Source organism: Limulus polyphemus, unplaced genomic scaffold (genome assembly GCF_000517525.1).
Source record: "Limulus polyphemus unplaced genomic scaffold, Limulus_polyphemus-2.1.2 Scaffold542, whole genome shotgun sequence".
In the NCBI taxonomy this organism is placed as follows: domain Eukaryota; kingdom Metazoa; phylum Arthropoda; class Merostomata; order Xiphosura; family Limulidae; genus Limulus; species Limulus polyphemus.
Genome location: NW_013666152.1, coordinates 313,778 through 328,596, shown reverse-complemented (window position 1 = coordinate 328,596; position 14,819 = coordinate 313,778).

Genomic DNA, 14,819 nt, shown 5'->3' with positions numbered 1-14,819 from the left:
TGTCGTATCCTTGCTTTTCCTCTAGCAGATTTATGGTAGTACTAAGGAAATTTATTGAGTGTAAGGATGTATATTATTATCTAGAATCTAGATAATTTATAACTATGTCAATTTCTCACGCAAGAACAAATATTTTAACACTTTTCCACCTATATATAAAAACTTTTAATATCAATACTGTGAGCAGCATTTTTTAATAACTACTCAATTTTATTAGAGCTTAGAGAAATTTGTAACTCATTATCCAATTGGCTGCAAGAAAACGTAAAATTTGCAAAACCTAAATATATATATATAGTATTTAAATTTTTCCTTGTTTTTTCTCGATAGAGGTTTTAATTTTCTATTTTTTCTAACACCACAATCGTTTAATTTAGAGATACGTCCTAATAACGTATCATGTCCCAGATATTTTGTCAAGCTAGTTAATTATTATTTGGAAACATGCAAGAGCCTAAAGTTGATAATGAACTCTGGAATGCAATGCTTATTTTTTTTTAAAATTTCATTGCACAAAATTTCAAATGAAAACGTGGTTTAAAATTCTATATAAGAACTTTTTACACAATATCACTGAATCTTTTATGATACATTTTGATATTAAATCATACTTACAAGTACTTATGAGATTCATATCCCACGGAAAAAACAATTTTTGAAGTTGACTCTACCCAAAATTCCAGAATTTAATGTGCACGACTTCTCTGCAAAGCATGAAAGCATGCAGTAATGTAGATGAAAGAAACTAGCCATTTTTATTTCCATCAGTAAATACGAAATCTCACAGAATCAGTTTAACATTAAACATAAACACAATCATTGTATGTTAAAACTCTCTAGAGAATAAGTCTAGAATGTTTTCGTAATTTTTTGTTGACAGTTTTATTATTTTATTGAACGTTTTGTGAAAAACACTTTCTTTATCGAATTTCTATCTAGCTGATGTAATAAAAAATCAGTCTATAATGTTTGTATAGAGAGTATGTAGACGTCTAATTTACACTGAACCTATTCCTTATATATGTAGTTATGTAACGTCACTAGCGCTGGCGATATCTTGAAGTTAATTACGTTCTAAGGCGTGCCTCATCAAGTTCAATTTTAAGTCTACCATCACTCTACCGTATTAGAATTTTTGATAAAGTTTCTTTAGACCTAAGGTAGCAGTAAGCATATTAAAAATTCCAAAAATCGCAATAAGAAATTCAGGCAAGTTTTAATACGTTTTAGTGTAAATACGTTCTCTAAACAAACAAGTAAATGAAATTTGTTTTTGATTTATAAAAATGTCTATTTAAAACAGTACAGTGTTACGTGTTACTCGTTCTAGTTCAGCGCATAACAAAACATAGAATGTAAAATCAAAATTACCGAGCAGCCTGTCATACTATAGTATTTTGTGCGCGGAATTATTTAATTCAGTTAGATGAAGTTATTAGAATAAAACAAATGTTTCGAAATATTATTTCCCAGTGAGACTTCTTTGCCCCGTGCTCGGCAACTAGTTGGATGAAATTATCATTTATGTGAAAATATTTTAAAAAATGAAACAGTCAGTTATTTCCTTCGTAGTTTTTTATTTTCATTGTCTAAGAACGCTGACTTTTCACATTATTTTATAAATAAGAGAGAGTTTTTTTGCCGTAAATAAACTGACAAAAGACGTAAATATTATTTCTTTTTCATTACTTTAAAAGCATGTAGTTTAAAGTTACGTGTTTTCACCAGTTATGAAACCACATTGAGCTGTACATCTCAGTCACCTCTTAACCAATTGCCTTACCTTGTCGTCATACCTATTTGGGAACATACAAAACATTATTTAAGCTTACTGTCTTATAATCATACATAGATAAAGTATTTTGCATTATGTTTTGCGAGTTGTTCATTGTTTACAAAAAATGGTATGAATGGGTTAAACTTTAAGAAAAAATAGTAAGGCAATGGGTTAAGAACGATACTCGATGATAAATGAATATATAAAGCACAGAAAACAACTATACAAGTAGAAACACATACTGAAGTGGTTTAATTTTAAATTTATTGTGTGCAAAATTTGGTTTGAAATTAGTGGTTATTGCAGACATAAATATCAGGAATTATAATAATAATACTGCTACTGATGATTCTTGGGATTCATAAAAAGTTCTTATCCCGGTGTTATTGAAGTGTAGTGATCCTTTTAATTTAATCTTAGCCAGTTTTATTAACTGATATGAAGGCAAAAAAATATGTATAAAAATGGCATCCATTGAATGCCATTTTTTTATGCTTTTATACTTTATTAGATCAAATATTTATTCAGGGCCTGGCGTGACGTAGTGGTTAGCGTACTGGACTGTGGATCCGAAGGTTCAGGATTAAAATCCCATTGTCGCAAAGACAAAACCACGTTCAAAACACTTCGGGGTTGTGGATGCGTGATAATAGTAACTGTAAAATGCCACTATTCGATTAGTGTAGCCCAAGAGTTAGCAGTGGGTGTCGTTAACTAGCTGCCTTCATTCTAGTCTATCAGCTCAAAATTAGCTTGTGGTGTAGCTTTGCGAATATCTGAAGCGAACCAAAACGTCTATTCGGAAATCTCACATATGGAACAAAAGTAAAGTTAAGAGAAGAATAAAGTTCTCAATAAGATAAGAATAAGGTTCTCAATTGCACGACGTCCCAAGTCTAAAACTATTATACAGAGTCTATGGCCAGTTTGTTAAGGTAGTTGCCTGTAAAGAAGTAGAATTACAACAATATATTATTACATAAGTTGCTACAACACGGCTACTATCGGCGATAAAAGTAAAATGTTTCTCCTGAAATTTGCACTACAATCCCTATAATATATATAAAACAATATAATAAAACTTAAGATCTTTGTGTTATAAATTGCTGTTTTTAACTAAATGCATCTATAACCTTACTGCAAAACTTCTCTTTTAAACAAATATTACCTCCTACTTTTAGTTGCCCGTTTTTATGTGCGATGCTTTTCGTTCTTTTTTATTTGTTTTTTTTTTGTTTACTTGTTATCATAAAAGTTGTTTCAAATTATCAGCGAAGGGAAGAAAAGTCAGATTTTACGCCATCTTTCTTTTAGTTAAAAAATTAAAAATTAACGCTCCTACGGCTGAAAGGGCGAGCATTTTCCGTGAGAGGGATTCAAACCCGCGAACCTCACATAACGAGTCGATCGCCCTAACCACTAGGCTAGGCCGGGCCTCATCATTGAATATGAACTATTAGCGTATCAAGACAATGTTTATCGTGGAGAAGTAATCCTATTTGTGCAAATTGTTTGAGTTGTGTATCATTAGGTATTCTTCACCTACTATTAAGAACAGTTAAGAACAATTATGCCATATTATTTTATTATTGGTTACCAAAAACGGTTGGGTTACCGCAAGATACAACTATCAGTAATGAATATAATATTCTTACTGATATATAATCTATTAATGGTTTGTATCAAAATAACTCAACCAGAACAGTGGGTAGTTTTGTATGTACTTCATATAGACTGTGCTTAGACCATTTAAATCTCTGAAGAAAGCCACTAATGAGATTTAGTCAGCTCTTTCAGAGAAGTGAAGCATAGCTGTATTAACAGTACAGTAACATTCCAAAAATATACACTATGCACATTTTTACATGATCTAATCAATGTAAAATTACCCGTATTTAGTACACGAATATCCAATTTAAAAGAAGATGCTGAAATATTTTTTCTATATAATTGTTGCTATCATTGATTTATCATAAGATAACTAGATTGTATTAAGTTAAAAATAATAACAAACCGAATACCCGTCGTGAAATACGAGTATGTATATATATATATAAATATAATACGTTGAATCTATGACAGTACTTGAAGTTATCAGCTATTGTTTTTGTGTTTCACAAGAAAGGTATAATATGTTATTTCTTTGGTGTTTCATTAATAATATTGGTTAGAATGTTTAAGATAACTAGTTTTATATTATTTTATTATTTACTTTTAATATTTAGGTTTTACGTTTTTAGCTTAATATATGGACTTTAATCTAAATTAATCTAAATTTCCAAAGCTAGCCGTATCTCCTGAACTATTGTTGGGTTTACGAACGAAAATGTAGTTAACAGCAAAGATATTCAACTGATGAAATTGTGCATTTTAATATTCACTAGTAAGAATGTAAGAAAATTATATTTAATATGCTATACTCGTTACCAGGTTGATTTTTATTTTAGCTTTAAGTAGGTATCTGGCTCTGATCAGAAGTTAATATCAATTCATTAATAATCTATTATGCTAATCTTTGCAGTAAAATATCGGTGATATTTTTTCCTCACTCTTAAAGTAGTCGCTGTAAAAGTATTCGTTTTGAATTCTGTATGGTTGTAAATAGCTTATTATAAATTGAGAATACAATTATGTAAAAATTGTGATTTTAAATTTTTTGGTTGTGTTTTATTTACCACCTTATCAGGATTTGAAAGATTTTAACGACTTTACGAAGAACCTTAAATAATAACAGATTGAAACACTATTTTTTAGCGATACTAGCACGGACCGAGAATGTTATAAATTAAATAAGATACTAAAAGGCGTGTTCTTTGATTGTAGCCTATCCATAAAAGGTATGGCCTGCACTGAAAGTGTCCTTTAAATTATGTATAATATAACTGTATTACATCTACAAATAATTGTATGATATGAAAACTAGGATATATCATGAAGCAAAATCAAACAAAAAAATAACAAGGTTTGATGTTTCACTTGCTCTTCTTCCTCATAAAAAATGACTGTCACGTATTTTAATAACTAAGACCTACTGTTAATAATTATTATATATATCACTGTTTAAAGCATGAACTGTTGACTACGTTCAATTCCAATCACCCATTTATTAATTTCTAAGCTTCATCTTGATTCTATAACCACTGTTGATAAGCTTGCTTGAAAATGTTTCACATTTCTTATTGTGCATGAACGAATAAAATTTAATATATTAAGTGATCTTTTCATTTATTTTTGTGTGAATAGCCAAATCGAATAACGGCTATTTTTTATAAAGATCGTCGTACAAATATATATATATGTATCCTTTTCCTGAAGTATAAGAAATTCTTATAACATTCAGATGTTTATCTCGCATAAACTATGCATATTTGATTTCTATGAAAAATACTGTAAAGGTAATAATAAGCATAAATTTGGAGGAAATGAAAGAAATCTGATATGTGAATATTATTTAATCCTATTTAAGTGAATGATTTCTAGCTTAACATCATAAGTAAAACCAACAATGCTCAGTGTGTATCGTTAATTTGAGTTGTAGTGACTTTTATTCTTATAGTATTATTTATTTTGTTTATTATCAGTCAACTTGAATGGGCCTTTATGCGAAAGTGGGCTCAACGGCCAAGCCAGAAACCCGCTAGTGTTCAAACATAGACTTCCTTAATTTTGAACTACTGACGAGAGAATTCAGCAAGCAATACCTGCTACCACAGCCGAATAATGGGATTGAATATTTTCTTGTATAGAATGCCTGTAAGTGAAATCGCTGATAGTGTTCAACAGCATCACATCTTGAACTACGGATAAGCAGCCCGGCACACTCACCACGCCTGGCCTATCATCAATATCTGCGGCTAAACACTGTTATGTTTGTCCTTGATGAAGAAAGCTCTTGGGTTATGGGATTTTATATTTTTGTATTAAACACTGTTATGTTTGTCCCTGATGAAGAAAGCTCTCGGGTTATGGGATTTTATATTTTTGTATTAAACACTGTTATGTTTGTCCCTGATGAAGAAAGGTCTCGGGTTATAGGATTTTGTATTTTTGTGTTAAACAATATTATGTTTATTACAAAACTATGACTATTACTGACTATTATTTTCAATATCTTATTTGATATTGTGAAAGTATTTAAATTTTAAATACCATGTTTAAAGCTTTTTGTAGAATTGTTTATTTGTTTGTTTTGTAATCAAGAACAAAGCTACACAATGGGCTATCTGTACTCTGCCCACCACGGGTATCGAAACCCGGATTCTAGCGTTGTAAGTCCGCAGACGTACCACTGTGCCACTGGGGGGGGGGGCTCTTTGTAGAAAGTAGGTAAAAATATATCTACATATAAAAATCATTGGGATATAGATATATTTTGATACATTTTCATAAATAAATAATTCAACTAGTAAAAGTACATTTCTTAAGAATAAAAACAATGGCGCCTTTGTTTACTTATTTTAATTAACATATTTGTAAAAATCTCACTTTTGCATACATATCTTGTAAAAAAAAACGTTTTCAAGTATATCTGATGCAAAAACAGGAATCGACATTGATTTAGTAAATCATTATAGAATGTGAGAGATATAGATCGCGTGATATTACCCCACATTTTCTGTGTTATTATTTTAGAGTGACTTGTTCCTGTAACATATTTCCAACAACAGATTAGATATTTTTCACATTAATATATATTTATATTTCTTAGTGTTATTTTGAAAAGACTTTCCGTTTTGATAAAGTATAGGAATGCGACATCGTGTTACCTAACATAAAAGAGGCTTACCTCACTTTATCCTTACTTTCCCATCGCTAATAGGACTTAGCTTTCCAGAGAATCACTACAGGAAGGTTTTTCTTTTTGTCTTAAAACATTGTACATTGTAGGGTTTAAACAAAAAATATTCAATTTCAAAAATCATTATGTATTTACCTATCTAGTTAAAGAAGGTTTCCTTCTTTTTGATAAAACATACACGTAAATAATGTAAATTATTTACGGGTAATAATTGTTTACAATTGTTATGCTATCAATTAAAAATATTTGTTGAATAATAAACTACGTGAACTTCTACTAAAAGCTATATTTCTAGGTTTGTTTGTGTAACTAAGTTATATTAATCTTTAAAACCATGCCGGTACCAGTTCAAAATTGAGTATGAATTCGTGATATAAATAGAAGCAAGCAGTTATGAGGTTTTTCTTTTTATGGAAAAATGCCTTTTATATAAATATTATTTATATGACTTTATAGACAAGTGCAGATAGTGTTTTTCTTACTTTACGAAAATGCGTTTTATGTAAAGAAGATTTACATGACTTTGCGCACAAATGCAATTGGTGTTTCATCTCTGAAAGCTACTAGTACATAATATTATCATAATCTCTATGTTACGATATTTTAGAAACTTGTGAAAATGAGAAGGTTTTAACATTTTTATGTTAATGTAATTATTCTCTGAAACTTCAATTATTTAAAATTTCTAATGCCGATATTATAAATTTAATACGAGTGTCAGGGGATTTGCAAAATAATAATAATAATTAAGTTAAGGGTGCAGCATCTGGAGATATTTTCGTTAAAATTAAGAGAAATTAATACTAAAATATATTTTTAATTAAGAATAAAATGTAGAATAGACCTGGATATTTTTTCAAATTTATCATTCAACGGAACGCCTATAATAACACTTTTATAAACATTTCAACTCATAGTTTTAATGGTATTGCACATTGTTTAAAATCAATGATTTTTCGACGTTACATACACTTAGCGGTCGTTTTATAGATGAAGATATTGCAAAAGGCCCTGACTTTCGCATCTACACAGTGTAATAAATAGCTCTCTGTTAAATGTTTCAGATGCTGGTTAGTTTATCTGGTGGTACGTTTATGATAACCATAATGAGAATGAAAAGCTTTTAACTGATCAAAGTTGACTAGAATACTTAAATAAAATAATTAGATATTTTAGAAAACGAATTCACTAAACAATATTTTCCTGTACACGCTAATACAATTCACCAAGATCTTTTTACTAACGTTACTTTTTTAAAATACATAAATGTCTATTTATGCTTTAAAACGTATTTTCCGAATAATAATGACGTAATGTAAATTATTTCTTTTACCTTATTACAAAAATATTATTAATTTATTTTTCATCTTACCGTGTATACTTCTTACTTTCTATTGTTCTTTGTAAAACAGGAAGGTAATACGCATATGTGGCAAATCCAAATATTGTAATATATAGTAATGAGACGACCATAGATGTTATTACTTGACTAAGCCTAAAAGTAGCGATTAGCAAATTATTCTGATGATATTCAGTCGAATAATACTCGAGCTTAAAATTATTTCATAATATTTAATACATACGTTTAAGAAAAAAGTCAATTTCCAATAGAAAATAAACTATAATTTTCTACCGTCGTTTAAAAAACTAGGTGGCGTTAGCATGATGTATTGAACTAATGTTTATTTTTTTTTGGTTGTTTAAAGTTCACACGTGTACATCTAGCTATTCAGTTGTGTGCTTATTTTAAATTTTATATTCCTCATTATTAATAGTTATTTTTTATTTCATATATTGATCTAGACAAGGCTTACGTGGATTACCAGTCGAGATGTCTATACTTTCACTCCTCAAGCGCTGAAATTAAACCGTCGGCTGTTATTACGATCATTACACAAACATTTAATAAAAGTTCAGGAGTGTACGCTAGCACATGTACTACATTCATTTCTGATGGATTTCGTGAACGGTTTATAGCTGATAAACTGTTCATCATAGCCACGAATGCATGGTGTTTGAAAATTAAATTGGGTGAATTAAAAATGTGTGTGTGTGTGTTTTTATAGCAAAGCCATATCGGACTATCTGCCGTGTACACCGAAGGGAATCGAACCCCTGATTTTAGCGTTGTAAATCCGTAGACTTACTGGTGTCCCACCGGAGGACGAATAACAAAGAAATCCTTTATGTAAAGTACTTGTTGTCCACTTCAGATGGACAGATCTGGGAAAAGGCGTTAGATATAACTGTTTCATTCCGTTCAAAAAGAGTGGTGGTTGTAGTGTAATGATATGAGCATGACGTAGACAGTTTGGTTCTGATTCAATGATTAATAGTTAATGAAATCATAAAATCTTATCGAAACGTGACTTTCTAAACAACGCTGCACGCTTTTCTTTGATAGAATTACAGAGGATAAGACAATCCTCATTCCAGAATTATTCTGCAACAACATTTGCTCTAGTAGTCTAGAATCTCTACTTAAATCCAACTGAACCGCTCTGAGACATTTCAGAATGGCACTTAAGGGATAGGTTTAGAGTTTTCCAAGAGAAACGGTAGTCTGTTTTATTACTTTTGCATCATGGCTGGTATCAGAGCTAGGAAAAGAGTTGAGGCTGTGATGAACGCCAAATCCGAGTCGTCTGATATAAAAAAGGGGCCCTCCTTCTCAAGATGTGTTCTCTCAATATTTTTGTAATAATCTAAATGCTTTATGTTACTGTTTTTTTACTTCGTTTGTTTTCAAAACTGTGAGTTTTTGGTTGTTTATTCCTAAGCACAAAGCTACACAATAGGATAGCTGTGCTTTGAAAATTGCAAGCATTAAACCCAGATTTTTTTGTCATTATAAGCTCTCAAGCTAACCGCTGAACCACAGGAAGGGGGCAGACAAATGGTACGGTGACCTCTAAACACACGTTTTCAGAAGCGCGTCCTAATATTTTACTTATTATTAATCATTGAATAAATAACTTTACAGTGAATGCTGTGCACAAATAAAAGCTATTTAAATGCTGCAAAATTATTTTAATTAATGCCTGTAAATGTTTCGACTTTAAGTTGTCATTCCATTTCTTGCATGTGCAATGCAACACAAACATAAATTCGTTAATTGAAGTCGTATTTTTCGTAATAACAGACAGCCTTCGATATCTGCTAGGTACCTGATAATACTTTAAATATTTAGTGTAAGAAATTGATGAAAATTGAATAATAATTTACCTTATTTGGCTAGGATGAGTACTGGACAATTTTCTGTTTTCGAACAACTTAAATAACTACTTTCACCAAATAGCCCCCCAGTGGCACAGCTGTATGTTTGCGGACTTACAATGCTAGAAACCGGGTTTCGATACCCGTGATGGGCAGAGCACAGATAGCCCAATGTGTAGCTTTATGCTTAATTACAAAATAAAGAAACCAAATAATTTGCTATACCAATATTACAGTATGGAATTTAATAAGGAAAAGCTTTTGCAATCAATCAACAAGAATAGAAATCGAGAAAGCACAATGTCGTTTTCATTACGTTGGCTAAAAACAAACATAATATATTCCAGTGTGTAGGTATTTTATTTTCTGTTGCCGACTATAAATTGTTTTAGTTTTTATATTTGTCGTTATGTAATTACATGTAAGATTTACATCAAATGATCAATTTCATGTTTCTAATCCGTAAACTTGCACAAAAATTATCTGTAAACTTTTACTTTAACAATAATGATGTGTACTGATATGATAAACAGCTTTTTAGCATTATTTATATAAATAATATCGATCAAAACCATATGCTTAACACTTTATAAACATGCATTCAGACGTTTCTGCATGTTCAGCTACATTTGCCTTCATTACAACTTTACACTTATTTACTTTTCAGTAATATAGCTTCTGTTCGTTTAATAGACTGCTATAAGCACTTTTTAGGTACTTTTTTCCTTACTACATGTTTTATTCTTCGTTTTTGTGAGTTACTTTGTTTCAACTCGTAAAACGGCAGCATACAATGAACACTCACAACTGTTTCCTACTCTGTAAACAATTATAAGCACCATTACTTGACTTTATTGTTTACTTTACGTGTAGTTTTATTAAATAAGATTACATCTATGTGACCTTCTTTGTCTGACCGCGTAAACATTTTTGAAATATACCAAGATTTATCGAACTAATACATAATGCTCGCATAAGGGCGTGTGTGAAAATTATAGAATAAGAAACAGTCAAGCGAAGAACATGAAAAATATTGCTTTTTTGCGGATCACAGCTAGTAATGAATGCTTACCTTGTGATAAATCGAAACCTTGCTATGGATGAGAAACCATAAGGATAAGTGTAAGTAATTGTAAATCTGATCCTTTTATAAATCTACTCAACTTCCCATATCCTCTTCTCTTCAGATTGTAAGCTTGTTTAATTTTATGTTCATACAATCAGAAGAACCAAGATCGAGTAAACTGTTATCCATTTTGCTCTCTTGTTTGTTTGTTATTAAGCACAAAACTACACAAAGGACTATCTATGTTGTGCCTTCAGGCTTACTGCTAAGCCATTGGGTGGCCCATTATGCTATCTTCAGCGCATAAAGATTTAAAGTTAATACATTCTGAATAATCTACACTTGTGTTTTGGAAAGAAAATAAAATTCAGCTAAAACTTGGGCAGAGTACAAAGGTTGACTGTGTTATAGCAAAACAACTTGAAAGCTTCATCTTGTCTTTACAGTCCATGTCGTTATCTCCTACGGCCGTGCATCTTGGCAATAACCCTGCAGTGTATTTTCCATTGCCAAAGGCTCCGTCGTGAGGCTTTCATGTAAAAAGTACATCACTACTCTCTACGTGCTTTCCATAAGTAATCGAGTGTACGAGGATAACAGTTTCCTATTACTCATTTCAACAGTCCAAATGTCACCTGGTGGCCAAAAAGTACGTTTATGGACTTACAATGCTAAAATCTGGGGCTCAATAGCACAAAGACATGTTTCATTCTCCAGCTGCTTGAGATATGCGAGGGATGAACAGATATGTCGTGTGTATAGCTTACGAAAATAGTAAATATGCAATAAGGGTGACGTATTGAAGCTATAATGAAACAATAGGCTTGGTTTAATATAATAGTACCATAACATCTCGGTTTTATGTCCAAACATTATATTGTGGGCTGGAATGCCAACTACAAGGACAGTTTTGCAGTTTCTGCTATTGATATATAATACTATTATTATTTTTTTTCTTACTAAGTTTTTTTACTTAAATATAACAGGCGAGCCACCACCTTCCCACTTCTGGCTGCAGACAGTAAAAGACGGTTAAGATGTGAGACGTTGTGGGCTTGAGTACCCACATCTGCTCCTTTTTTTATCTTTTTGCTTTTTTTTAAGCATGCGAGGATGATGAAATTGAGGTGTGTCGACGAACACGCTGACGTGCTGTAAATATAACATGATATAAAACATTAATTTATTACTCTAAAGGCAAGATTTCACAAAGACATAGTATTCAAAAGTATTACTCTCAGTTTATAAGATTTATTAAGGTTATGTTATTTGATGTCTTTACCCATAGTTTAGTCTTTTTTCTTACCACAATAGGATACTACATCAGGAAATTTTGAGAATCCTCCACTTGTCCCTCGATTAACCTGCCTAGATCTTCAATATATTTTTACAGGAGAATAAAACGCATAAATCTACACTTCATTAAATCCTTGGTTTTTCTAAAATGCCACGAGAGGGCGCTTTAACATATTTCAGTGGACCACGGTATGTTCTTGCTGTTTCATCAAACCAACATTTTCAGACTGGTATGTTGTGTACAATCTTGAATTTCTTTGTAATTAAAGAAAATAAAATTCCTATTTTTAAGCTTGTTGTATGCTATAATTATGAATATATTTTCTTTTGTTATTATAGTTTTCATTTTAGAACAAGAATATAAAACGTAAAATCCCAAATATAATTAAAATAATAGATGTACTGTAGTAATGGCCACTTGAAATTGTAATAGCTGACATTTAATGGGGTATATGCGGAATTGACAAATGTGTTTAAGACATATTTGATGAATACAACTCTGTAATTCATTACATAGATATAAATGTATCACAAGTTAGCACATTCTTGTCTAACTTATTCTAAATCCAATACATTATTATATTAAAGTTTCGTTATTTTCTCTATATCAAATAATTTGTTCCACCCCCAAGTGGTTCAGCGGCAAGTCTGGAGGCTTATAGCGCTAAAACTGTTTTTCGATACCCGTGATGGACACAGCAAAGATAGTCCATTGCGTAGCTTTGCGCTTAATAACAAACAAACTGATCCAACCCAATTATGGCAATCACCTTGGCTAATTTGAATTTGAAATGTTAGTACACTGAGCTTGACCTATCTTAGTGTATAGCTTACTGTATACATGTACCCAGAAGATTGTGATGGGTGAGGTTTTCAGTCTCTCTGCTGAAGCCTACTACATACTCTACCAAAAATATCTTTAAAACTAGACCTGTTTTGGTGTTGAAATTATTGAAATTCAATAGATAACAGGATATCAGTGAATAAAAGTGTATTCTAAGTGGCATGTAATTTTTTTTTTTGGCTACCCGATTACATATATAGCCAAACAATAACGGTTTTGAGTTAATTGCTAACAATATTTGCTTTTAGAACAACAAAGATGATACTGATACACACCTATAGTATACAGTCAATAATAAACCAACTGAGGATGTCCCCAATGGCACGGTAAGTTTATGGACTTAGAACGCTAAAATCCGGTATTTGATTCTCCGTGGTGGACAAAACGCAGACATTTTGTTATGTAGAAGCTTTACGGTAAAACGTCAAATTATGAAATTGTACTGCGTAATTACAAAAATAATACACAATATTGCAACTGAAAAAAAATATTTTAAAGTTTTTCATACGTATACGCATTTGTGGATCTCTTCGTAAATTCGTGAAAATGTGTTATGAATTATTAAATGTTATACGACAAAACGTCTCTGTTTGCCTATAGAGGGCCTCACGAAAATAAATTTCTGTAGTTAGCTGAAATTTTTGGTCAAGTAATAGTTAACTGAAACCCGTCGACGTTTTAAATGTTGTATTAGTTTGAATTTCTATCCTTTTGTGAATATTTGTCTCTTTTGTTACATTTCGCGAAATTTCTTAAATGTTCCATGGAAGAAGGTGAATAATTCAAACACAATATTTATTGTTCTGCTAAATAGAAATCACAGTTTCAGAAATGTTGGCATGGCCAAGTGGTTAAGACGCTCGACTCGCAATCTGTGGGTCGCAGGTTCGAATCCCTGTCCCACCAACTATGCTCGCTCCTTTCAGCCGTGGGGGCGTTATAATGTGACGGTCAATCCCACTTGGTAAAAGAGTAGACCAGTAGCATTCTCTCCTTGATAGATATATTAGAATTTTAATACAAATAAATAATGTATATTAAGTTAAGAATTGATTCTATTTGTTAAATAACTGATTTAAATGAAATAAAATAAATGTTGTATCATTAAACATTCGCGAGGTAAATAATAATGTAGAAATATTAAAAAACAATTTACAGTTTAAAGAAATTTATTTCATAAACTTTTTAGTTGAAGCAACCGACTGCAGGAATTGAACCATCAATTTTAACCTTGTAAGTCTTCAATGTTATTGTTAAGCTACCTGGAGATATATAACTATATGAAAATGTAATTATGTGTAGAGTGAAAAGTAACTGAAAAAAAAACAAAAACATGTATATACATATACCCCGAATATCGTTCTCTTGATAATTTCTATGTACATTATAAGGATGTAAAATCTGATTATATTGTTATATTTTAGTTAGTGTACGTTTTGGTGTGGTAAAACATGAAAACAATGTGTTATGCATCCCAAAGTATTTTAGAATCTATAAAAAATAATTATAAATTTTCCTCATTGAAGAAAAAATAAATATAACATATAAAGATAATCAAAGCACAAACTTCACATTTATGAAAAATATTCTCTTCACATTTTTATGTCAACATCCCCCACGAAAACAGCCCATTAATATTATCATTATCTGCATTATGAGTATCGAATCCTACAGCAAGTGGAAAGTACTCGTTTAATTAAAGGATATATTCTGATGTTGCCATAAATCACTTTCCAGGTGCCACCCATGACTTTCAATATTAACTTTGTATTCTAGATTGCTTCTACGATGTCTCATAATTTATGTGGCTCAATTGTTTCAG